At 41.0% G+C, this 25,241-nt stretch overlaps 1 protein-coding gene across 7 annotated transcripts in view; it reads right to left on the minus strand.

Annotated features, from left to right (window-relative positions):
• Window positions 1-25,241, minus strand: part of TMEM178A (transmembrane protein 178A) — a 248,006-nt gene that overhangs the window by 147,388 nt on the left and 75,377 nt on the right. For all 7 annotated transcript variants that reach the window (XM_029231420.1, XM_029231421.1, XM_029231418.1 and 4 more), the window contains one exon: window positions 24,884-25,010. The gene's annotated coding sequence lies outside the window, so the exon portion shown is untranslated. The remainder of the gene's footprint in view (window positions 1-24,883; window positions 25,011-25,241) is intronic.

Consider the following 25,241-nt stretch of genomic DNA (forward strand, 5'->3'; position numbering starts at 1 on the left):
AAAGTAGGCATAGAGGGAATTTACCTCAACATAATAAAGGCCATATATGACAAACCCACAGCCAACATCGTTCTCAATGGTGAAAAACTGAAAACATTTCCACTAAGATCAGGAACAAGACAATGTTGTCCACTCTCACAACTATTATTCAAAATAGTTTTGGAAGTTTTAGCCACAGCAATCAGAGAAGAAAAAGTAATAAAAGGAATCCAAATTGGAAAAGAAAAAGTAAAACTGTCACTGTTTGCAGATGACATGATACTATACATAGAGAATCCTAAAGATGCTACCAGATAACTACTAGAGCTAATCAATGAATTTGGTAAAGTAGGAGGTTACAAAATTAATGCACAGAAATCTCTTGTGTTCCTATATACTAATGATGAAAAATCTGAAAGAGAAATTAAGGAAACACTCCCATTTAACTCTGCAACAAAAAGAATAAAATACCTAGGAATAAATCTACCTAAGGAGACAAAAGACCTGTATGCAGAAAGCTATAAGACACTGATGAAAGAAATTAAAGATGATACAAACAGACGGAGAGATATACAATGTTCTTGGATTGGAAGAATCAACATTGTGAAAATGACTCTACTACCCAAAGCAATCTACAGATTCAATGGAAACCCTATCAAACTATCAATGGCATTTTTCACAGAACTAGAACAAAAAATTTCACAATGTGTATGGAAACACAAAAGACCCTGAATAGCCAAAGCAATCTTGAGAAAGGAAAACGGAGCTGGAGGAATCAGGCTCTCAGACTTCAGACTATACTACAAAGCTACAGTAATCAAGACAGTATGGTACGGGCACAAAAACAGAAATATAGATCAATGGAACAGGATAGAAAGCTCAGAGATAAACCCACACACATATGGTCACCTTATCTTTGATAAAGGAGGCAAGAGTATACAATGGAGAAAAGACAGTCTCTTCAATAAGTGGTGCTGGGAAAACTGGACAGCTACATGTAAAAGAATGAAATTAGAACACTCCCTAACACCATACACAAAAATAAACTCAAAATGGATTAAAGACCTAAGTGTAAGGCCATACACTATCAAATTCTTAGACGAAAACATAGGCAGAACACTCTATGACATAAATCACAGCAAGATCCTTTTTGAGCCACCTCCTAGAGAAATGGAAATAAAAACAAAAATAAACAAATGGGACCTAATGAAACCTAAAAGCTTCTGCACAGCAAAGGAAACCATAAACAAGATGAAAAGACAACCCTCAGAATGGGAGAAAATATTTTCAAATGAAGCAACTGACAAAGGATTAATCTCCAATATTTACAAGCAGCTCATGTAGCTCAATATTAAGAAAAAAACCAACCCAATCCAAAAATGGGCAGAAGACCTAAATAGACATTTCTTCAAAGAAGATATACAGATTGCCAACAAACACATGAAAGGATGTTCAACATCACTAATCATTAGAGAAATGCAAATCAAAACTACAATGTGGTATCACCTCACACCTGTCAGAATGGCCATCATCAAAAAATCTACAAACAATAAATGCTGGAGAGGGTGTCGAGAAAAGGGAACACTCTTGCACTGTTGGTGGGAATGTAAACTGATACAGCCACTATGGAGAACAGTATGGAGGTTCCTCAAAATACCTGAAAATAAAACTACCATATGACCCAGCAATCCCACTACTGGGCATATACCCTGAGAAAACCATAATTCAAAAAGAGTCATGTACCACAATGTTCATCGCAGCTCTATTTACAATAGCCAGGACATGGAAGCAACCTAAGTGTCCATCGACAGATGAATGGATAAGAAGATGTGGTACATATATACAATGGAATATTACTCAGCCATAAAAAGAAACGAAATTGAACTATTTGTAGTGAGGTGGATGGACCTAGAGTGTGTCATACAGAGTGAAGTATGTCAGAAAGAGATAAATACTGTATGCTAACACATATATATGGAATATATAAATCTTAAAATCTTAAAAAAAAATCTTAAATCTTAAAAAAAATCTTAAATCTTAAAAAAAAAATCTTAAAAAAAATCTTAAAAATCTTAAAAAAAAAAAAAGAATAGGTTCTGAAGGACCTAGGGGCAGGACAGGAATAAAGACGCCGACGTAGAGGATGGACCTGAGGACACGGGGAGGGGGAAGGGTAAGCTGGGATGAAATGAGAGAGTGGCATGGACATATATACACTACCAAATATAAAATAGATAGATAGTGGGAAGTAGCCGCGTAGCACAGGGAGATCAGCTCGGTGCTTTGTGACCACCTAGAGGGGTGGGATAGGGAGGGTGGGAGGAAGATGCAAGAGGGAGGAGATATGGGGATATATGTATATGTATAGCTGATTCACCTTGTTATACAGTAGAAACTAACACAACATTGTAAAGCAATTATACTCCAGTAAAGATGTTAAAAAAAAAAAAAAAGCAGGGCTTCCGTGGTGGCACAGTGGTTGAGAGTCCGCCTGTCGATGCAGGGGAAACGGGTTCGTGCCCTGATCCAGGAAGATCCCACATGCCGCGGCCCGGAGCAGCTGGGCCTGTGCGCCATGGCCACTGAGCCTGCGTGTCCGGAGCCTGTGCTCCGCAACGGGAGAGGCCACAACAGTGAGAGGCCCGCGTACCGCAAAAAAAAAAGCAAAATTAGTCCTTGAACCAAAAAACCTAATTAAGCTTGTAATTTTTCTGATGGTAGATCCAAGAGATGAAACTGCAGTTTTGATTTTTTCCCATGTGTAGAAACAGGAAGATGTAGATTACTGTGCTCCCGACTGACTCTGGGAAACCATTTCTCTCCCTGAGATTGGCGTTGACTATGAATACCCCTTATTAACCCCATTTTCACTTTTCCCTGATTTTAGATAGTTCCATCTTTGCTATTGCACATTAATTATAAAGAAAGGTGATGAATTTTTTCTTAAGTACTTAACTCAATGGAGGTTCAAATTTTCAACTTGCAAAGTACTTGAGATTAGGGTGCATGAATTGCATCGTATGAAAAGTTCAAGGTAACTTTATTTTATGCAACTGATATTTTCGTGTTTTCCCCCATTAGAATATCCCCATTATTTTTCTCTCCATATAAAAATAGTACTTGCTCATTTAAAAAAATAATCAAGCAGTATAAGACTGTGTACACAAAGAAATGAAAATTATCTACAATCTCACCACCCAATAACTTCTGGCAATTTTTTAAAATTGAGATATAGTTCACACACTATAAAATTTATCCTTTTAAAATGAACAATTAAGAGGTTTTCAGTATATTCACAAGATTGGGCAATCATCACCCGTATCTAGCTCCAGAAGTTTTTCAGCATGCCAAAGAAACCGCTGTACCTATTAGCTGTCACTTTCTATCCCCTGTACCCCACCCCCCCAGTCCCTTGCAACCAATAACCTATTTTCTGTCTCTCTGAATTTCCCTATTCTGGACATTGCATTTAAATGAGATCATACAGTATGTGATCTGTTGTGACTGGATTCCTTCGTTTAGCATAATGTTTTCAAGGTTCACCCCTGTTGTAGCAGGTAAAAGTACTTCATTCTTTCTTATGCCTGAACAACTTTCCATTTTACAGATAGACTACATTTTTTTAAACCACTCATCCTTCATTGGTGAATATTTGGGTTGTTTCCACTTTAGGGCTATGATGAATCATGCTGCTATGAACATTCACGTACAAGATACGTTTTCAATTCTCCTGGCCTAAGAATATTTTAATCAATAACATTTCAGACTTTTTCTATGCATATCTATATTTACAGATAAATATATTGTGATACATTATTGTCCCCAACTATTTACTCCCATTTCCTGTAGGAGAAATAATTCCTGTAGGCAATTAATCAGTTGCCAAAAGACTTGCAGTGCCTTCGGAGAGAATATATATCCCTACCCCATCATCAACCCCATCATGTTGCTTCCTTGGTCAATGGTCTGTGAGTGCATGCAATACACTCCACAACTGAGCAGAAGTTTTAGAGCCAGTGTGTTTTTCTGTGAGCTGTCCTGCTCTTTCCCTCTGCAGTGGGTAGGAGACTGCTTCTTCAGTTTAGGTCCCAGAACAGGACCAAGGAGCTGAAATGCAGCTGACTGTAGCCATTAACAATGTGAAAGAGAAATGAATTAGTATTATGAGCCACCGAGATTTGGGGGTCATTGTTTCTGTAGCAAAGCTGACTAATGCATAAATAAATCATATATTTTCTGTTTTCCCCACTTACTGTTATAGTGTTGACATTTTTACAGATGTAAATTTATAACAGTGGAGTTACTGCAACTGAGGTCCAAATAGACTAAGTGACTTGTTCTAGGTGACAAAATTAGTAAGAGAGACAAAGTCAATTTTATATCCCTGCTCTGACTTGCAATCCTGTTTTCTAATTAAAGCAAAGGAGACAGTAATCTGGGACATTCTGGTGGGATTACAGGACATTTATAAAAATCCTCATGCAACTGCACAATTGTCGGTCTGAAAATTCCAAACTGACTCATGTTGTACTAATGAAGGAGTTAATACTAATTGGAAAATTGTAAGAAGCTGAAATGTGTGTGCTGTGCTTTTTGCAAAAATTTCTCTTTTAAAGTGGGTAGCATATTATAAGAGTTAATCCTTATTCTTTATCTCTGCAGCCTTCAGGTCTGGAATCCGTACTGACAAATAAGTAGTTCTCTGCTTTCAATCCATTTTGTGTGCCTCACCCAACTGCCACTGTGTTTTGCATGATTTAACACAATTGCCTGCTTTTGCCCCAGAGGCTGGATGCTTAGCCTCCAAGGAACCATGAAAGGAAGGAAATCTTGGCCAGCATCTGCCCACACTCCGTCTGGTTTAAGGCAGTATTTCCATCTCTTTTTCTATCTTAAACTCATAAGTAAATAACAGTTTTCCATAACTAATTTTCAGAAAGAAAGGATTTTGGTAAATCACCACTATTAGTTAATAATAGCCAATAGCTTACAAATTACCATGGTTAGAACATACAAGTTTTAGTCTTACTATCACTTATAGGTGATAAAATGGCCACTGGTGGTCTTCAGAAACCTGAACCCAATACCAGAAGAGTTTGTCTTCCTTATTTTCTACTGAGGAGGCAAAACTCCATTAAAAACAATTGACTTCCATGCTTTAAAAGAGGTGAGAATAGTTGTTTCTTTTACCAATTTATTTTTTTCCCTCTGATCTATTGGCACTTATACACATAAATATAGAGCATATGACCAGAATGCTACAAACTGTGAACCTTTTATACCAAATCTATTTTATATGTATTACAGCATAGGCTTTTAGAGATCATCTTAGTCTAATCACCTCAATTTACAAGCAAGAACAATAATATCCTCAGAACGTAAAGGGCATTTCCTAGGTCATGAAGCAGGTGGCAGAGCTGGGCCTAGAACACCCGTCTCCTGAGCCTTAGCCCAGGTCTCTCTTCTCACTCCAGGCCACTCCCTTAGCAAATGTGTAACCCAGATGGAATTTTTAAGACCTGCTCAAGATGGGAATAAGATGACACCATTGAATCTTCTAGAAAGTTGAACCACCCAGGGAAAGTGCCCTGTGAGTGGGCATGAGCCCTGTGGAGGAATAGGAACAAAGATACCTGCTAAGGTGACGGATGGAAACAGACACAGGCCTTTATCTAGTGGCAAAATTATGACCAAGTAAGTTTCTCCAATCCTCGGATTGTCCCCCGAGTGGGACAAGCCAGGGCTAGTCAGAGACATCTAACGCAAGAGCAGTAGAACAAGGAACCCTGAGGGGGGTCAGTGGTTAAGACACTGCCGATGTATTAACCCCTGAGCCCAGCAAGATCTGGATTTGGTCTATGAGAGGTAGGAACAACTTTGGCCTTGCAGCTGCTGTGAGGTTAATTATTCTCCTCATCCAGCCAGAAGCCTTCAGTCCCTGGATCTGAAGGGAGAGCCACATCCTCTGGCCACATTCACCAGTGTCCACATTTCACCATGACCCAGGCATATCCTGGAACTGGGAGAAAAGTCAGAGGAAGCAAGACCTTGACAAGGCGGGTGGAGGGGAAACTAGAATCAGCAGGTGACCCCCAAATAATACTACCAACTCTGATCCAAGCTCAGGCTTTTAAGAGGGAATTAGAAATGCCCTTCATGGGAGGCTCACACAGGGCTTAGTCTATTTGTTTTTAAACCACCAGGTTATTCTTAGGCACAGGGTTTCATAAGGTCTCCAAGATAAGCCAGTGTTTGGAAGGCTAAAAAGGTGAGACACCCAAGCTCAGTAATAGGACTTATGGAAAAAATTAGGTCAGCCATTGTTCTAAGGCCTCAGAGGGCCAACAGTTGAAATGATTTTGCTTTTCTAGCTTTAGACAATTGCTAGGAGCACGGGGTAGGAAAAGGAACCCCAGATTATGAAGCAATGTGGAAAACAGACATGGTGTGAATAATCATAATCAGAAGATCTTTTTTATGTAAGTAGAAAGAGTTGTCAACCCGTAGGATTTTTGGTAGATTATATACCTAGATTATTGTTGGCACTTAAACTTTCTTTCCCTTTTCTCCTTTCTCTCAACTCCCCCAAATAGCCTCTGCTTACTGAAAAAACAAATCCAAAATGCCACATAAATCTTCATTCTGATTACAAAACTCCAATGTGTAGGCATTCCGTCACTGCTTGTTATTAAACAACTTCTGCTTCCAAAATGTAATTTTTTTTCCCCTTTTTTCTTCCTTTCAGACTTCCCCAACATTTTATACTCCCAATCAGCTGTTTCTCATAACATACCTCTTAGGCAGGTCAGGGAGAGTTTTATCTGCACATTCCACTGGCACCCAGAAATCAAGGTTAAGTGTAAGATCAAGGACACAGAGCCAGCTGGGGCAGAGCAGGAGTCCGGAGGCCCTACCACCCAGGGCTCCACACGCCTCATTATTTTTTTTTTTTTTTTGTGGTACGCGGGCCTCTCACTGTTGTGGCCTCTCCCGTTGCAGAGCACAGGCTCCGGATGCGCAGGCTCAGCGGCCATGGCTCACGGGCCCAGCCGCTTCACGGCATGTGGGATCTTCCCGGACCGGGGCACGAACCCGTGTCCCCTGCATCGGCAGGCGGACTCTCAACCACTGCGCCACCAGGGAAGCCCCACACGCCTCATTATTACACCGCCTTTTGAAAACCCTTGCTGAGACTGGAGTTCCTCCCCTTTTATTGTCACCCTTCAAGTTATTAATGGTCCAAGAATCCAGAATCCCAACTAGAGTTTTCCTGAAATACCTCACCATGGTTGAGGCACACTCAGTGTGAAGCATCATTAAACTCACTGCCAATGGACCAAGCAAGACAAAAGAGCCACAGAATCCTACTTGTGAAACTAAAGGGATATTAAAGTCACTTTCATTAGGCTGAGTTTTTCACCCACTTTATACTCGCTCCTCTGTTAACAAGGGGACCCCATTCCAAAAGCACTCTGGTGTCAGCATCATCGTTACCAGAGACAGAAATTATATCTGAGATGTTAAGATGTGTTTAAGTGCTGGCTTTCTTTTCCTGGGAGGGCATGGGTTAATCACTCCTCTATCTCACCATCCCCTTGCATTCTAAGCTTTGCAATTATTCCTTTCATGTTAATGATGGAGCAGAAGTATCATTCTGCTTCCATGAAGCTGAGCTATGTGGGCTCCAAGGGTGACCCTGCCCTTGGGAAGCTCAGAACCTAGGAGCACCTCCAATAGCATTGTCAGCTGTTGGTCTTCTTGACCATGACCCTGCGCTGGAAGGGTCAGAGCTGCTGCCTGAACTTCATTAGTCAAGGCCGAATGGGGTGTATTCCCCCACCTACCCAGGCCTACATTGAACATATCTATCAATATAGCAACATTCAACTGGATTTAGAGCACAAATCTGGCACTTTAAACCAACATTTGGACGGTTCACTATGAGAAACTTGGGGCTATAACTTTAAATTCTAATTTTAATCATTCATCCTGAGATGTTTGGTACCAAAGCAAAAAGTCCTCAAAGGTTGATCCTGGAAGCCATTTGCCTGAATCTCTCTGACAAAAGCACAAAGGGGAAGAACACCTGTTTTCTAGTCTCATTTTCATCCATAACCAGCCATCTGACCAAGTCACAGGACCTCTCTCAGCCTTCTCACTCTCCTTATCCGGGGAAAGACAATACTTCACACTTTACCTTCAAGTATTTCAACAATGATGTTAAGTAACACAGGCAAAGACACATGGTAAAATGTAAAGCACTGTGTTCAAGAAGGAGAAGATTGTGATTTCTTTGTTCACTTGTGCTAGCATCCATCCTGCCATGTGAAAACTTATGGAGTCCGGTCAGCTGGAGCCAATGTCAACCCAAAGATTTTAATCATCACCAGTGTAGCCTAGTAGCTGTCCATTTATAAGGATTCTCTGAAGTCTTGGTGTATATCTTCTCTTTCCAATAACAATAATATATTTGTGTACCTCTTCATGGTGTGAGTGTGTCTGTGTCTTCTTATTTAAATATTTCAATGGCACAGGAACCAGCCTTCAAAGAATTTTTTTTAATGTGTTTCCTGTGAAGGATGTCTTTTTCTCAGACCTTCTCTCCAGCATCTACTTAAAATCAAAGCCTGTCATGCAGCCTGCAGTGTAACCTAGACTTTTATTTAACCCTGTCTTGTGATGTTACGGGATACAAATGAACAGGAAGTGTTGAGATGGCAACTGTTTGGAAAGAAGCCTGGGGCTGAAGCAGAGGACTCTATATCTCAGCCTAAAAGTGGCCATGGCCTCTCTATGTTAAAAAACAAAACAAAACAAAAGTCTACAGATTCTTCCACAAGTAATTTGCAATGGAAGAGAGAGACAGAGAGAGAGAGAGACAGAGAGAGGTGGATTAAGGATTTAAGGTCATAGTGCTATGTACCCCCTGATATAATTCCCATGAGAGGGACACTTTACCCTCTATGATATTCTTCCCTCAAACCCATAATCCCAGTCTGATCACGAGAAAACATCAGACAAATCCAAACCAAGGGATTTTCTACAAAATACCTGATCATATCAAGACAAACAAGACTGAGCAACTGTCACAAATCGGAGAAGTGTAAGGACACAATGACTAAGTGTATTGTGGTGTCCTGAACTGGATCCTGGAACAGAAAAGGGGCATTAAGGGAAAAACTGGTGAAATCTGAATAAAGCCTGTAAATTCATTAATAGTAATGTCCCAGAGTTAATCTCTTAGTTTTGACAAATATACCATCAATATGTAAGATGTTAACATTAGGGGAATTTGGGTGAAGGATTCACAGGAATTCTCTATACTGTGTTTGAAACTTTTCTGTAAATCTACAATTATTCCAAAATAAACAGTTTATTTTATTTTATTTATTTATTTTTGGCTGTGTTGGGTCTTTGTTGCTGCACATGGGCTTTCTCCAGTTGCGGCGAGCGGGGGCTACTCTTCCTTGCAGTGCGCAGGCTTCTCATTGCAGTGGCTTCTCTTGCTATGGAGCACGGGCTCTAGATATGCGGGCTTCAGTAGTTGTGGCTCGTGGGCTCTAGAGCACGGGCTCTAGAGCGCAGGCTCAGTAGTTGTGGCGCACGGGCTTAGTTGCTCCGCGGCATGTGGGATCTTCCCGGACCAGGGCTCAAACCCATGTCCCCTGCATTGGCAGGCGGATTCTCAACCACTGCGCCACCAGAGAAGAGAGAAAGAAAGACTTCATAAACTTATCCACCAATCAAATTGTGGGACTTTATTTGAACCTGGATCAAAGAAACTATTTTTAAAAATTTATTTATGAGACAACTGAAAATTTAAACACTGGCTCTTTGATTATATGAAGGAATTAATTATTAATTAATTTTAGGTGTGCTAATGGGATTATGGTTATAGTTTTTTAAAGGAGTCTTTATTTTTTACAGACACAAACCAAACTAATTTATAGATGAAATGATACAATGTCTTGAATTTGCTTCAAAAATAATACAGGAAGGGGAAGTTGGTGGGGGTGTGAAAAGCATGAGTAAATAATTACTGAAAATGGGTGATGGATGTTTCGGAGTTGATTATTTTATTTTACCTTCTTTGGTATGTTTCAAAATTTCCAGAATTTAAAAAAAATTAATTTAAAAGATCCAGCGGAGAAAAACCGTAATCCCGTACATTTTGATCACATCGCATCATCTCTGCTGCTGTACCTGCCACCTCAGCAGCCCCCCAGTTATTTTCATGCAGCCTCCCACCCTTACCAAACCCAGAGGCCAGCTTTGGGATCAAAGTTCTCCCCGGATCGCCCACTCACTCCCATGCGCCTCTGGGACAGGCTCAAAGGTACCAGAACATCATCTGGTACCAAGAAGGACTCTCAGCTGGGAAACCAACCCCGGGAACCTGAATCGGTTCTCCAGTACTCTGGTAGCCACACGGGCCACCCAAGCCCAGCAGTGAGGGAAGAGGGTGTTTATCATGAGTCTAAAGGCAGCCCTATCCTTCAGCCAACTCTAGGAGCAGAGAGGTCCCTCCTCTCTCTCTCAGCGATGGTTTTGACATTTTAGTTCCTTTCAACCTCCAAGCAAATTGGATCTGAACACAGATGAACAGGAAGAGAAGTGACGAAAAGTCAGGGCTTTATTTTAATGCCGAGTTTTTTTTCTTCCCCAGTGCAGAATTCATATTAAAGAAACAGCAGGATGCTGACAGGAAACTGTTGGTAAGTAGAAATAACACTTAAAACAAGTCAGAACAGCAGGCGTATAAGTTGGTTTGTTAATTATATCGGATTTTATTTTCTAATGAATGCCCTAAGAAAGGGGGGAATCATTCTGACAGCTGTTTGAAACCAATTTTTTTTTTTTTTTTGCGGTACGCAGGCCTCTCACTGTTGTGGCCTCTCCCGTTGCGGAGCACAGGCTCCGGACGCGCAGGCTCAGTGGCCATGGCTCACAGGGCCCAGTCGCTCCGCGGCACGTGGGATCTTCCCGGACCGGGGCACGAACCCGCGTCCCCTGCATCGGCAGGCGGACCCCCAACCACTACGCCACCGGGGAAGCCCTAAAACCAAATTCTAAGTCCTCTTAGAAAGATGATACGGAGCAAGAGCAATCAGATTGCTATGAAGCAAGAGGAGGTCTCCACCAGCCCCCGTCGTCGATGAGATCTGTGAAGCTTAATGATTTATAATCCTGTGGATGAGGATCTAAATTCCTGTTTTAACTGATGCCTGTGTTACTTGGTAGAGAAAGTCTTTTGCTCACTTATGGGGAAGGTACTGATCGAGACATACACGAAATGCACATGTAAGTTGCCCACATTTATAACAAATAATCTATAGCTCTTTTCTAGGTATTATATTCCCAGAGAGAACAAAGTAAATTTGCCTTAGAGGAAAGTGTTAATTTTATCCTGATTAACTAGCTAAATGATTTACACAGTCATGAATCAGAAAGAAAGATATAACTTTTAAAATGATTTAAATGAGAAAGCAAAAAACTATTTGGGGAGCAAGGGTGGGAGTGAATTAACTGACAAGAGTGTTTTTAAATTGCCCTAGGGTGAATTAAGCCTCCTGCTTTTTTGTCAGAAATGAGTAATTAGTAAAAGGAAGCAGCATAGTTCACATCTTGGCATTTTTATCCAGAATTAAGGTTTCACATTATACATTCCCACTCTATGTGGCACTTTACAGTCTAACTACAAATACCTGCACATCCAATCAAGGATACCTTGGAGATCAGGTCTATGCAGACAGAGCAGTCTGAATCATTTAGAACACAATATGTGATGATAAAATACAATAATTAAGGGAAAAAGCAGACTTATCATCTAGATAATCCAAGCATCATCTCAGTTCCCAGAGGGATGGCCCTCCCTCCTCTTCCCTTCACCCAGACCACCTTCAAAACTCTGCTTTGAATGGTGCCTCCTACAGGAAGCCCTCCCTGGTTCACTGACCTAATCCTTTCATTTTGCTCCTCACTGCCACAAGTAGCATGTCTGTTTTTTGCACTTGGTCCGTAGTAGCTTATCTTATATCATTATTAAAGTGTTCCTTTGCCTTTGTGTCTTTATTTTATCTACCCCCTTATAGACAAGTGCCTTAAGGACCCCACTGTGTCTTCCATTTGCTGGGTATTTCCCCAGGGTGCTCCCTGTCATCAAGGAGGACTCACAGGAATGTTGCCTATCAACTGTGCACAGCCAGCATCAAATTGATGGCTTTGGCTTGGCTATCAGTCCTGTCTAAAAGTTTGGAGGGGGGGAAATGTGAAATTATATAAATAATTTTATTTTTTTTTTGCGGTACACGGGTCTCTCACTGTTGTGGCCTCTCCCGTTGCGGAGCACAGGCTCCGGACGCACAGGCTCAGCGGCCATGGCTCATGGGCCCAGCCACTCCGCTGCATGTGGGATCCTCCCAGACCGGGGCACGAACCCGCGTCCCCTGCATCGGCAGGCGGACTCTCAACCACTGCGCCACCAGGAAAGCCCTATATAAATAATTTAAATTAGATTCTTTTAAAATCTCCTGGAACCTGTTTCATTATCTGTTATGTAGAAATAACGTGAAATTTCCATCCCTCACCCTCCACCCTGATTTTCTTTAAATTGGCTATTCTTGGTTTTTTTGAATTGAAGGTTTCTTCAGGCTTGCTTGAATTTTACTAATAAACTCAAAACCCAGCCTGTGGGCTAGATGCAAGGCTGTGTCAGCACAGATGCCAGCTCAGGGCAGCAGTGCTTCCTTCTCAAAGGGACTGGCTTGGCCACATTCCGAAGTTAATGCAATGTCTGTGGCTTGGGGGAGTTTGGCACAGTAAAGGGGTCTGAATTCCTACAGTCACTGACTCTGCAGTCCCTCTGGGGAGAAAGAAGGAAATGAAATTCTTTAACACATTCTCAAGTCCATGGAATTCTGGCAAACAACAGACGCGGTTAATTCAAGATGGGGCTGAATTAAGACAGAGCCAGAGATTGGGAATTGATTTCCCAGGGATTGACGTAAAATATTTTCTATTTGAAACACTTTCAAAATGGAATTTCTTACCCTCTCTTTATTAATATCCAACGTATTCAGGAACCTATCCTGAGGCTGTTTTAGCCAAGACATGTAGGCTTGCACTTAAGAATGAGTGTATGTTGGGATTTGGGAAGGGAGGAGAAACTCGCTGTGAAGAAATGCATCCCTTCTGCTTCTGAGAGCCAAGGACAGCAATCCAATCTGCAAAATGTCTCTCATCAGCTTTCTTTCCACCAGCATCTCACAAAATTTCCTCAGAGTTTTCAAGAAAACTGGTGGAAGAGGTCATGCTGACAATGAGGGGCAGCTGTAGGCAAATTAGCTCAGGTGTGGAGTTAGGCAAGAAATCAGTGGCTAAGGCTCCATGCTCCCAATGCAGGGGGCCCGGGGTTCAATCCCTGGTCAGGGAACTAGATCCCACATGCCGCACCTAAAGATCCCGCTTGCTGCAACAAGGATCCCGCACACGGCAACGAAGTTCCCATGTGCCGCAACTAAGACCCGGCACAGCCAAATATCTAGGTAGATGATAGATATATAGATAGACAACAGATAAATAGAAAATAGTTTTTTAAAAAAGAAAGAAATCAGGCTAAGGGTTGGAACAACTAATGAAAGTGCTAAGAGCAGAATGTCCAGTTGACAGCACCGGTATGTACCCCAGCTGCCCAACCGTGATGACGCTGGGTAGTGGGAGAAACCCGTGAATGGGAAACCAAGCGGTGGGAGCAGTTTCCAACTGTCCAGTGACCAGGTTCTAACCATCTCTCCAGCACCCATCAGCAGGGGCCTGGCAGTGTCTTGCTATGCCTTTCTAGACCTAGGGTCCCCCATCTGTAAAATACGCAGGGCCAGCTCCACGGGCGTGCACTGGGCTTAGTGCTCGGCTGTCACCATCTTGAAATTCTTAATAACAAGGGACCCCATATTTTCATCTTGCACTGGGTCCCACAAATTATGTAGCTGGTCATGGAACTAAAAGTAGGATATTAAGGGGTTCTAGTTAAATGAATTGATTCATTTATATTATTTTAAGCTATCTATAAAATTATCCTATGAAATCAGGGTGATGAGAGAATGGAAACTAGAAAGAGACCACACTTTAAACATGCTTTATTGGCAAATGGTGTGGTCTTGATCAAGAGGCTACTCCAATTAACTGACAAGGTTAGCTGAACTCCTCCATATAGATTAACTGTCAGCAATAAGATGCTGAGTTACTTACTAAACACGAAAATTTATACTCAAGGTATCTTAATCTCCTGGCTCTTTCGATGTCAGGGGATGCTCATTCTAAATTCTCATTGAATAATACAACATAGAAAATGTATGGCTGTTTTAGTTTCTGGTGATTTTAGTTATATTAAGATCATAGTAATATTCACAATAAAAAGCAAACATTTATTAAAGACTGACTATGAGTAGGGATCTTTGTTAGGTCCTGGGATTTGAGATTTAGGACTAGGATCAAAGTCGGGATTAAAGTTATAGGGGTTAGGATTAGGGTTAGGGGTTGGGATTATGATTAAGGCACAGTACCTGCCTTGGAGACATACTACACACAGAAACCTAGACAGACTATTCATGTGTATAAACAACATATACATGCTTGCACACACATACACACACTGTAGAAAAAAAGAAGGAAGTTTGGTTAAGGACCAGTGAGCCTCAGAATACTGCAGGAGTTCAGGGGAGGGCAATCTCAGGAAGCCAGTCTAAACCCATCATGGTCCCCCTTGGTGACAACAGGGTGGGCCCCATCATATTCCCTGCAGCTGGTTCCTGTTCGAGTTTGGGAGTCATCGTTGAGTCAATGAATATGTGGTGACACCACTTCCCAGGAGGCTCTGGCTAGTCCTATGGAGACCCAGAGGTGAACAAGCTGAGGCTCTGGCCTCCACACAGCTCCAACCCAAGGGAACGAGGAACACAGATGTGTGACGGATACCTCTCCATGACCACCAGCCCTGCCCCCTGCAGCTGAGTGACAGGAGGACTCTCAGAGAAGATGCTTCAATGTAATTCTCTTTGGGTTATTGATGGAGGCAGTTGGAAAATGAGAAAAACATCAATCAGGGGAATCAAAAGAAGCAATCTTCCATCAGTAGGAGTGCACCAGGAAATGGTGAGGTGAGAATGTGACTTAAGATAGAGGCTTGGGTTTTACTCACTAGCTGGCTGCCAGGCAGTCCCAAGATCTTCCCAATCCTATTTGCTCAGAGTGACAATCACAAAAAATGTTACCCGACATTTCTAAAAGTAAAGAAATATGCAGCATCATTTTGCTTTGCTGTAAACAACTCTGATTTTTAAAATCCAAAGAGATAAATCACTGAAGAATCCCTGATTTTATAAAATGTCTCACTACAAGATGGCCTTAAAAAGGAAATTCCCACAGTAGTACATTTTAGGTAGAATTTGACTTCCACCCAAAAAATTTATATGCAACATGGAAGCAGCCCATGTACTATATAAAGTCAGGTAGGCTTGAAGTCGATCCAAGTCATAAAAAAAATATGAAGCAGTCATTCTTCGCCAAGATTATTCAATTGAGAAATCTGGAAGAGCAATCTAAACAACAATCTTCCTGTCAGTGGCTGTATTATTAGACTGAAGCTTTCCAGTTTCCTGTATGTTGACAGGAAGCTGATCTCCTGAAGTAGAAAGAATAAGACAATGTATACCCGTGGGATAATTTCTCCAGCCCCATTAAATGTTAGTCAGGGCCAGTCTGTCTACACGCAGCCCCTTCCACTGCAGAGAAAAGTCTGAAGTAACAGATTGGCATACAGGGATTTCCAGGAAAGTTCCAGAATGAAGTATTTAAATGATGACTTGTGAGCACTTAGAAATTGAGAAGTGATCACTGATTTGTATTTTCTTGAGCAGCCATCCTAAATGATTGATGAAAAGACTCATGTGAAGCCAGAGGGAGGGCCCTAATAGAATATCACAGGGCTCTTCCCTGCTCAACATTTTTTTTTTTTTTTTGGCGGTACGCGGGCCTCGCACTGTTGTGGCCTCTCCCGTTGCGGAGCACAGGCTTGGGACGCGCAGGCCCAGCAGCCATGGCTCACAGGCCTAGCCGCTCCGCAGCATGTGGGATCTTCCCGGACCGGGACACGAACCCGTGTCCCCAGCATCGGCAGGCGGACTCTCAACCACTGCGCCACCAGGGAAGCCCCCTGCTCAACATTTTATCAACTCCTAGAATAAACATTTGGAAAGCCCTTTCATCAAAATCATGTGGTACACAAAGCTGGAAGGCTAACCTATTAGGTAGCAGAATCTAGATTCAAAGAGTTTCAGTAGTATGGAAGAAAGAATCAAAACAAACAAAATATAGTTTATAAGGGATAAATGTAAAATTTCACATTTAGGATTTTATATAAAGGAAAAAATCTGGCTTGATGGAAGGTCATGTGACAGAGAACTAGGTGTCTTGGCTGGACACAGGTTTTACATGGGCCCTTAATGAAATATAGATATTAAAAACAACAACAAAACGCTAATGGATTCTTGGCAGTTAACATTTATTTTCTCCTTGGTTATCAAGGATTCTTATTTTCTTTATACTCTTCTGAACTTTTCCAAGTTTTCTACAATAAGCATATGTTATTTTTATGAACAGAAAAAAATTAGTCTTTGAAAATATTTTAATGACTGTCTATGGAAGTTGGAGCAGGGTATTCTGTATAGTTTTAGAGGCTGGAACTAGGAAAAATGGCTAGTATCCAGTTCACAGTGGAGTGAATTCCTACTCCCGGAAGTGTCCACATAAATGTTGGCTAACTACAAAGGTAGCATAGTATAGCACGGTGGCTAAAAGCTCTGGTTCTGACAATGGCCTGACAATGGGTTCAAATCTTGACTGTGCCCCTTATTACTTGTATGACTTAGACAGGCATTCTACTATTTCTCCATCTATGAAAGATGCATGATGGTAACTGTACCCTTATGGTTACAAAGGATTCAATGGGTTCATCTGTATCAATGCTCTTAAGACAGTAACTGGTCTATGCTCAATAAACATTAGCTACTAGTATCTGTCAGAAGTGGTACAGAAAGGATGTCTGCTTCACTTGAGAAATAAAACTAAATGATTACCAAGGGTTCCCTGCAATTCCATGATCTTATTGTTCTAGGTGGGAGATTGCCCCCCTCAGGTGGTACTCTCTTATTACCTAAGTCTGAAGTTCTGAACAGAATCTTGATAATGACAAAATTATTGCAGGAGAGGAAGTGTCCACAGGAGGATGCCGTCCAAAGGTTATGCAGAACCTCATGAGTTTCCTTACCAATAATAGAAAGGAGACCCAGCAATGGCACTGGACATGTAAACCAAATTCATGATTGAGGTTCCAATGACTAGACAAAAGATAGGGCATGGGTGAAACAGTCAGAAGAAAAGGGAGCCAAAGGAATTACAGTAAACAAAAGTCCATGTTCATTTATTTATTCATTCATTCATTTATTCAACAAATGCATTTCCCAAGCATCTTCTATGTATGTACTAGGCACTGTGCTGGCTCTAGGCACAGAAAACCAGGCAAAGTCCCTACCCTAATGGAGTCTACAGTCAGTGGGAAGTTTATTTGAAACAAATAGTTATACCAATAAATATAAAATTACAGCCATGATCAGCATATGAAGGAAAAGTACCCAGGGTCATATGGTAGAGATTTGCCCTGGATATAGAGGTCAGGGAAGATAGCCCTGGGGAAGCCATGACTGAGCTAAGATTTGAAGAAAGGGGGGAAGTTACAAGATGAAAAGGGGCAAAAAGCAATTGGGGAGGGGAAGCATAGCAAGTAAAAGGAAGTGAAAGAAGACCAGAGTGACTGGTCTGCAGGAAGCATGGTGGAGCATGGTTTGAGATAGAGCTGTATGGGTGCAGGGCCTGTTAAGAATATTGTACCCTAAAATAATGGAAAGGCATTCAAGTATTTTAACCATTTTCAGGTGGCGTGGGGGTGGACATGAAGATCAGGTGAAGAAATCACTCTGGATACACTGTGAGAGGCAAAGGTCAAAATGGCTGCAGATAGACCAGTAAGGAGGCTTTTACAGCAATCTAGGTGAGAGATGATGGTAGCTTAGGATAGTGGGAAAGGACGAAGGGAGAGGAGTATGGATTCAGGAGAGGTTTAGAAGGCGAAATTGAATGTGAAGGGTAAAGCAGAGGAAAGGGTCCTGGAAACTCCCAAGTTCTGGCCTGTTTAACCCTTCAGTGAGATAGGGAGCACTGAAGAGATTTGAAGTGGGGCTGGGGGGAGATCAAAAACTTGGTTTGGGGACAAAACTATAATTCAAGAAGATACATGCACCCCTATGTTCATAGCAGCACTATTCACAATAGCCAAGACATGGAAGCTACCTAAACGTCCATGAATGGATAAAGAAGAGGAGGTACGTATTATATATACAATGGAATACTATTCAGTCATAAAAAAGAATGAAATAATGTCATTTGCAGCAACATGGATAGACCTAGAGATTATCATACTAAGTGAAGTAAGTCAGAAAGAGAAAGACAAATACCATATGATATCACTTATATGTGGAATCCAAAATACGTCACAAATGAAGCTACCTATGAAACAGAGACAGACTCACAGACATAGAGAACAGACTTGTGGTTGCCAAGGGGGAGGCGTGGGGGAGGGATGGATTGGCACTAGCAGATGCAAACTACTATATATAAGATGGATAAACAACAAGGTCCTACTGTACAGCACAGGGAACTATATTCAATATCCTGTGATAAACCATAATGGAAAAGAATATAAAAAAAGAATGTGTATATATATGTATAACTGAGTCGCTCTGCTATTCAGCAGAAATTAACACAACATTATAAATCAACTATACTTCAATTTAAAAAAGTAAAATTGGAAAAAAAGAGTTTGGTTTTGGATGTGTTACATTTTAGATGTCTGTGAGACTTCCCAAGTGGAAATGTTAAGTAGGAAGTTGGATACGTGGGTCTAGAGCTCAGAGGAGAGATCTAGGCTGGGGAAACATTTTTGGCATGAATAAAATATAGAATAAGGAGAGAAGAGTGTCCAGGAGTGAGCCTTGGGTGTTTTAATATTTATTGACTTGAGAAGAATAGATAAGGCTACAAAGGAGATAGCAAATTGGCTGTCAGAGAAGGTAGAGGAAACCAGAAAAGTCTTGTGTCACTGAAGCCAAGAAAAGACAGTGGTTGCAGGCGGAGGAGTGGTGAACAGGGTGGACCACTGTTGGGAGGTCAGGGAAGAGGAAGAACCTCAGCACAAGCTGTTTGGTTGGGTTGATGGGTCAGGACCCAACCTGGCAGTGACCTGAGGAGTGAGTGGGAAGTGAACAAATAGAGTCCACAAGTATATTCTTTCTAGAAGTCTCTAGAAAGGGGAGAAGAGAATGTGATGGTTTGAGAAGAATGTACGGTTGGGATACGGTTGTCTCCACTCATCCCACTCCAGTCTCAATGGGAGTCTTGAGTATGCTTTAAAGCTGACAAGAAGAATCCAGTTGAGAAGAGACTGAAAATAAAAGCATGAGGAGAGAACATGCAGCACCACAGTGGGATAAGGGGCTAAAAAGGATACATGGCCAGGGACTTGCCTTTTGGCCAGGGAGATGACGCAGGAAGAACTGCCTGGTCACAAGGTGGTCACAAATGGTAGGACTCGATGTTATGACAATGCTGGTGGAGAATGAAGCAGCTGGGATCAAAGCTCTGTGTTTCTCCCTGGTTTAGGCTTCCAAGCCAAATATTTGTGAGAAATTGGTACGGTACTACCAAGAAATCTTAGCTCAGGTATCCCAGAGATTGGATCCTTGCCCCAGATAGAAATAGCAGTAGTCCCTGTGGGTGGGAGTTCTTAGGGTTCTCTTCTGAGTTGAAATCCAGACCAATTATTATCTGAGGAAATGATATCAGGTATGTTTCCTCATTCAGGTCACAAGATTATTTCCCAGAACCATAACATTTTGCAAATGAAGAAACTGAGCTGCATCCCTAGCTATGGCTCATCTCAACCAGAATGGAAGAATTTGGAGTTTGCACGAGTCCAACTTTCCAGTGTTTTCTAAAGTGTAGAATACCAACATGGCTTGAAGCCATCGTCTGAGACACAGTGTCTTCAGACACCCACTCCCAGGCCTTATGAAGTCACAGCAGTGAAGGAAATCCAGTTTGTCGCGAGCATCTGCTAGGTGCCAGGCTGTGTGTCAGTCTCATTGGCAGGCATCATCTCATTTAATCCTCCTAACAGTCTCTGGATCTGAGCTTCTACCCAAGAAAAGAGAAATCTGCTTTGACACCTTTCTGAGAGCTCCAGGCTGGTTCATTTACTTCCCTGGTGGCCTTCATGTATGGCTCCAGGCTAACCTGGCCTGCCAGGCCCATGACAAAGTAGATTTTTGAGTTTATGGCAGCACATTTCCCTGAGCTTTTCCATAATTCTCCCAGCCAACCCAAGTGCCAGGAAAGGTCTGTATTTTTATCTCAACTTTCCTTTCTTCCAAGTTGTGTTCCAGACAAATATTTGTGGTCATTGCTCAATGAGACCAAAGCACACAAATGTCATGTGCTAATTAAAAAAAAAAAAAAAAAGATAAAAGGCAGGACGAAGGATTTTCTGAGTACTTACCAGAGACCTAATACATTACTTTTTAAGCCAAGCAACCCAAGCTTAATTCCAACCCCCATTGTCAAAATCCTTCCATCTCTCAATTGACAGAACCAGAGCAAGCCACTGAGCAGGGCTTCGAGGAGGAAGTGAGGTTTCCAACAAATAGAAGGCAAACTTCTTCTCCTCTCCATTTCTCAAAGACATATTTCGTCTGTGCTTGGCCACTAGGGACACTTAGGATCAACACTTTCCTTGTTGCTAGTCACCCTACCATAACTGCAACACCTCCTATGAGAATATCTCCCTAATCAGCTTTTATGTTCTGAATTTCTATAAATGTTTCTTGGTATCTTGTTTTTCCCAGTTTTATAATCAGGTGATATAAGCATAAGTAGAATGCTGACCACTGACCCCAGACTCATAAAAGCAATCCCTAAACAAGTTTGTTCCTAAGAAACAGCAGCTCCGATCCCAAAGGATACTCCTTCACAGGGCAAATAAACATGATGTGTCTGTAATTCCAGAGGGCCCTAAGGATTGCTGAAGTGGGTCAGGGATTCAGAAGGCTGCTCCATTCCCATCTGGGAGGAATTCCTACTTCCTTCCCTCTCCACCCTTTGTCTGCCTGCCCCCAACTCCCCACACTTCCTCCGAGTAAAAATGAGGGAGGCTTTCCTCCTCCAAGTTTGCACCCACCTGTCCCTGAGTTCAGTAATGAATCAGTCAGTAACAATGTACTGAATACCAGCTACATGGGAGACTAGATTACCTTTCATTACCTCTGTCTGCATAGCTCATTAAGAATGAGGAACATAACTCTTTGAAAACACATACTGTAGAAATGCTGAATAATAATGATAACTATTAATAACACATCAGCCTAAGTGGAAATCGAGTTTTACTCAGGTGGATAAAATTACCTGCAGAGTACAATACATCTGTGGAATAAAGTGAGTCAGCACCCAGACACTTGTGTTGTTTGTAACAGTGATATTCTTTATTCAGTGTGTAAGTCACACCTGGCATTCAAAGCCTGTTTCTCAAACACAAGGCCCTTGAAAGCTTTTCCTTTTTAATATATATGCGCCATTGTCTTTTTCACTAGAATAATTTCGAGTTACAGGCTCTTTTCCCAACAAGATCAGGTAGGAAAAAAATGCTGATATGAACTTATTGTGTGTTTAATTCATTCTTTCCTTCCTTCAGCGAGCATGTGTTGCAGGCCTGCTATGCTTCAGGTATTAGGCCAGGCACTGAGCTACCAGGGTTAGCAAGAAACAGTCATGCCCACAAGTTGCTCACAGCTTAGCAGGTACCTACCCAAATTACAGCAACTGTTACAGGTGCCATGACAGACATCTGTGAAGTCGTTACGGTAGGGGCCCAAAAAGCCGATAAGATGGGTTCTACCTATGAAAGGTCATAAAAGACTACAGAAGAGATGGAAAACAATCACTTGGCCAAAAATGCACACCATTTCAGATTCACATTCAAGCATCATGTTTCAATGCATTTTGTCATTAAGTGACTAATCTCTCTAAATACAAAAGGATTTGTTATTTCTGGCAGAAATGATAGTCAAGCTTAGGAATTGCAGTACTGGCTCGATCAATATGTGAGATGTTTTTAATTGAGGTCTGTGGTTTGTATATTCTTCTATAGAACAATCCACAATTGCTGTCAAATTTTTCTATTCTCAGCTGGCTGATCTACAAACAAAATAAGGCAACAGTTTCAACCCATTCTGCAAAAATCTTCTGGCCCAGAATCTACTAAAGTTGCACATCCTAGAGTAGTGACTTCACTATTTAAAATATATCTGGTGAAATTTGAATAATCTCTGCAGTTTAGTTAATAGTTTTGTACCAATGTTAATGTCTTCATTTGGAAAATTGTACTACGGTTGTATAGAGTTAAAATTGGAAAACTTGGGTGAGGGAATATATGGGAAAGCTCTGTACCAGTTCTGCAACTTTTCAGTAAATTTAAAATTAGTTCAAAATAAAAAGTAAATAATACATGTGTGCGTGTACAGATGCATTTACATTTTTATGAGATCAATGCTACACAAAATGTGTTTCATAAATTCTTTTTTTTTTGGTGGGGGGCTTTGAGTCACCCATCCATGAGGTCTTTTCTCCAAGCAGTTTCTTTTATCTCCATGAAGATTTTATTTATAAAGTGCAGCTTATTTATAAAGTGCAGCTGTTAATATCTACTTTTTTTACTTTACATTTTTTTAAACACTTTTAAAAAAATAAAATTATTTTATTTTATTTATTTTAATTTTGGCTGTCTTGGGTCTTCATTGCTGTGCGCAGGCTTTCTCTAGTTGTGGCAAGTGGGGGCTATTCTTCGTTGCGGTGCGCAGGCTTCTCATTGCGGTGGCTTCTCTTGTTGTGGAGCATGGGCTCTAGGCACACGGGCTTCAGTAGTTGTGGCACATGGGCTCAGTAGTTGTGGCACATGGGCTCAGTAGTTGTGGCACGCAGGCTCAGTACTTGTGGCGCACGGGCTTAGTTGCTCCGCGGCATGCGGGATCTTCCCGGACCAAGGCTCGAACCCGTGTCCCCTGCATTGGCAGGCGGATTCTTAACCACTGCACTACCAGGGAAACCCTACCTTTTTTTTTTTTAATTGAAGTATAGTTGATTTACAATGTTGTGTTAGTTTCAGGTGTACAGCAAAGTAATTCAGTTACATATTATATATATCAAAGAATATATATAATATGTATTATATATATAAGAATATGTATTTTTTTCAGATTATTTTTCCATTATAGGTTATAATAAGATATTGAGTATCATTCCCTGTGCTATATAGTAGGACCTTGTTATTTATCCATTTCATATATAGGACTGTGTATTTGTTAATCCCAAACTCCTGATTTATTCCTCCCCTCCTCAATATCAAAAAAAAAAACACCAAGCAACCCAGTCAAAGAACGGCAGAAGACCTAAATAGACATTTCTCCAAAGAAGACATACAGATGGCTAACAGGCACATGAAAAGATGCTCACATCACTAATTACTAGAGAAATGCAAATCAAAACTACAATAAGGTTATCACCTCACACTGGTCACGATGCCCATCATCAACAAGTCTACAAATAATAAATGCTGGAGAGGGCGTGGAGAAAAGGAACCCTCCTACACTGTTGGTGGGAATGTAAATTGGTACAGCTATTATGGAGAACAATATGGAGGTTCCTTAAAAAACTAAAAATAGAGCTACCATATGATCCAGCAATCTCACTCCCAGGCATATATCCAGAAAAGGTGAAAGCTCTAATTTGAAAAGACACGTGCACCTCAGTGTTCATAGCAGCACTATTTATAATAGCCAAGACATGGAAGCAACCCAAAGGTCCATCAACAGATGAATGGATAAAGAAGATGTGGTACATATGTACAATGGAATATTACTCAGCCGTAAAACAGAATAAAATAATGTCATCTGCAGCAACGTGGATGGACCTGGAGATTATCATACTAAATGAAGTCAGACAGAGAAAGACAAATATCATATGATGTCACTTATATGTGGAATCAAAAAAATGATACAAATGAACTTATTTACAAAAGACTATTATTACTATTACTAATCAGACTATTACTGATCAGAGAAACTAAATATGGACACTGAAAGCAAGCATTTAGAAACTTTTATAACAACTTAACATTTCCACAATATTTAAGCATATGATTGTTTTCCTAAAAATTTATTTTTATTGCCTTTTTTAAAAGTATCAATCTATATGAGGCAGAGTTCTCCAGAGAAACAGAATCAACAGGATATGTGTGTGTGTGTGTGTGTGTGTGTGTGTGTGTTTATATATACAGAATTCCTTCTTGCTCAGGGGAGTTCAGTCTTTGTTCTATTAAGGCCTTCAACTGATTGGATAAGGCCCACCCATACTATAGAAGCAATCTGCTTTATTCAACTACTGATTTAGCTGTTAATCTCATCTAAAAAACCACTTTCACAGAAACATCCAGAATAATGTTTGACCAAATATCTGGGCACCCTGGCCTAGCCAAGTTAACACAAGTTATCACATAGTCCATGACAGGTTGGAAGATAGTTTGAGAAGCATTGTACAAGACAACTTTTAATAGTCTACCAAATAGTTCCATTAATAAAAAATCATTCAGACTAAGAATGTTCATTTTATGTGGAAACAGGGGAACTACTGTGAGCAGTGCCCTGAATGGTCTGGGGGAAAATAAATAGAATCACTTTTCTGTACTCACCATTGAGCTTAAGCCATTAAAATCCACCTTTGCCCTTTGAGACAGTTTGTATAGCTCTAATCTTGAGGTTCCCAAACTTTCCCAATTCACAGCATCTTAGTGTCTCAGTAATTTTTTCACAGAGCTCCTAGGCCAAAAGAAAAAAAAAAAACCTAACGTAAATCTCATTTATCCAGTAGAAAGTTCCCAACAACTTAGCCATTTGAAAATATAATACACATAAGTTGAAAGAAAAAATATTTTTATTTTGTTCTTAACCACAGTTATTTATAAAAGGATATGTATGCCAGGCATTGAATATCGTCTCTCAAACCTTGGAACCTGTATAGACACCACCAGTTATTCACCTCGTGTTCAC

Source organism: Monodon monoceros, unplaced genomic scaffold (genome assembly GCF_005190385.1).
Source record: "Monodon monoceros isolate NGI ecotype Baffin Bay Population unplaced genomic scaffold, NGI_Narwhal_1 Super_Scaffold_19, whole genome shotgun sequence".
In the NCBI taxonomy this organism is placed as follows: domain Eukaryota; kingdom Metazoa; phylum Chordata; class Mammalia; order Artiodactyla; family Monodontidae; genus Monodon; species Monodon monoceros.